This window comes from Anneissia japonica, unplaced genomic scaffold, assembly GCF_011630105.1.
Source record: "Anneissia japonica isolate Jap-2015-1 unplaced genomic scaffold, ASM1163010v1 scaffold287633_len19488_cov125, whole genome shotgun sequence".
Taxonomy (NCBI): Eukaryota; Metazoa; Echinodermata; class Crinoidea; order Comatulida; family Comatulidae; genus Anneissia; species Anneissia japonica.
In genome coordinates this window covers 9,700-12,194 of record NW_022758359.1, presented here as the reverse complement: position 1 = coordinate 12,194, position 2,495 = coordinate 9,700, and the positions used below count along the sequence as shown (strand labels likewise).

The following is a 2,495-nucleotide window of genomic DNA, read 5'->3' as shown; positions in this document are numbered from 1 at the left end:
CGTTAAACTAATGAAATAATTCATTAATTGAGAAATAATAATTAAAACAGGTTTTCGCTTTAGTGTAATTTTGGAAAAACATAATAAAATTATATATGCTTTTCAATAAGGTTAGGAGAATCAACGGACATATACGTATATCCTCCCTGCAATTGATTAACCATACGTTAAACTAATGAAATAATTCATTAATTGAGAAGTAATAATTAAAACAGGTTTTTGCTTTAGTGTAATTTTGGAAGAACATAATAAAATTATATATGCTTTTCAATAAGGTTAGGAGAATCAACGCACATATAGGTATATCCAGATGTGTATAAGAGACAGATATAATGCGTTCGTGATTTTTGCACTTTATTTATTCATTCATTGAGGAATAAGCATCTCATTTCATATAATTATGGAATTGATAAGAAATTTTGAACAATTTATTTTTATATAATTTTTGCAATACACTGTCTTTCATTTTATTTAAAAAACTAATTGTGATTTGGTCATTATTTTTTTTTATATATAGCATTCTTAACCTATGTGATGACTGTACTCTTGAAAAAGAGCCCATCGGAACCTAGTTTTACCACTGGGAAGTGGCAGGTTCGAGGGAGGTCCCAGCTCGGGGACCTGTCTCTTATACACATCTAGATGTGTATAAGAGACAGGAGTGCCACTGGTCACAACCTATCACCCTAGGTTACCACCACTAAGGGCTATAATTCAGAAACATATGCCCATCCTACAGACCACAGAACGTCTTAGGTCTGTTTTTCCGGATACACCGTTCATAGCCCATCGCAGACCACCTAACCTGTCTCTTATACACATCTAGATGTGTATAAGAGACAGACCATGAATCCTCCGTGGTCTAGTGCTGACACTCGCCTTGACAGCGAGAGGTCGCAGGTTCGAGTCCCGCCAGAGGCATTTTATTACACAATTTCTTTATTCATTTATTTACAGGACTACATTCGTTGAGAGCTATGCTACACGATGTATTTATTAAGTCCTTTATTCGAACACTGTATTTACCTTTCTTTGATGATTTATATATATATATATATAAAGATTTTCTGATCTATGATTACATATTTTGCTACATATTTATATTGTTATTTAATTTATGTATAATTATTATTATTTTTCTTATGTTTTCGTATTTCACTTAACTTAGATTATTGCTTTCTAGTATCTTGCTCATTTTGCTTGATTATAATTATTATAATTGGCCTATGTTATTTGTAATTATGTATTGTATATGGTTTTTTTATATATATATTGTATATGCCTGACAAGTGATGTTCACAGATTGTTTGTTCAAATTAGTGATTACGTTCGCTTTTGTGTCCCTGTTCAGTCATACAATTTATTGTACTTATTATGTACCACCATTGTATTGTACTTTTTGTTTGACAAATAAAGAATAGGGATAATAAGAATTGCCAAGTTAATTTTGCTCATGATAATTTGTTAAATTAAAAGAAATATAAATAGCAGAACGAGGTTTTTACCATTGGACCCAGCACGCTACCGCTGCGCTCATTCACAACGTTCATAAAATGGCATAAGGTTTGTTGCTTTGTTTTTGTCTGAGAAACCAATGAATCAATGACATACAAAGTCGTAAGTTTTAATAATAAAAATATACTTAGGGGATCCTCGGGGACCTCTAGTTTACGGGCCCCTCTGTGTTACGGGCACAGCACGCGTCCGCTGCGTCACTCTGCTTCTTACACAAAGGCTTTCTAAGCTTGCATTAGTTTCAGAAATCAAACAATTTTGAAAATTTTAAATAAGAAAAATATGCTTAGCAGAGCGAGGTTTCGATCCTCGGACCTCTGGGTTATGGGCCCAGCACGCTTCCGCTGCGCCACTCTGCTGCTTACATTGATCCTTCCAAAACTTGCATTAGCTTGAGAAATCAAACAATTTCAAAATGTTTCAATAATAGAAAACATACCTTAGCAGAGCAAGGTTTCGATCATCTGTCGTGATCCTCTAGGTTATAGGCCCAGCCGCTTCCGCTGCGCCACTCTGCTCTTTATATTAACGCTTCATAAACTTGAATTAGTTTTAGATATTAAACAATTTTGAAAATTGTAAATAACAAAAGCACTTAGCCGGGGCCCCCCCCCCACTTTTTGGCGAAAAATATATGTCTGGAGATTTTTGTATGATCGGAAATGCCAAAAAAGAAGGAGGGAAGAAGGAGAAGAAGGATGGGAAAGAGAATGTTTATCCAGTACCCGACCGAGTTACATTTTCTCGCAATTCATATTATACTTCTTTGGGCAACAAAAAAAGAGCAAAAAGAAAGAATTCTAGACCTACCTTTTCAGGACCCGTTTTTTTTGCTATTAGAAAATTCGAATCTTGAAGAACATAAAATCCATTAAAACACACTTCAAATGTCGGGAAAGCTCAATTCCCACCATCTAGGAATCAACATTTTCCCGGGGGAGAACCCCGGACCACCCTTTCTTTTTGGGATTTATCGATTC

At 34.9% G+C, this 2,495-nt stretch overlaps 1 non-coding gene across 1 annotated transcript; it reads right to left on the bottom strand.

Moving 5' to 3' along the window:
* Nucleotides 1-1,802: 1,802 nt before the first annotated feature.
* Trnam-cau lies at nucleotides 1,803-1,874 on the bottom strand. Its single transcript has one exon. It is a non-coding gene; the product is annotated as a tRNA-Met (tRNA).
* Between the last annotated feature and the right edge of the window lie 621 nt (nucleotides 1,875-2,495).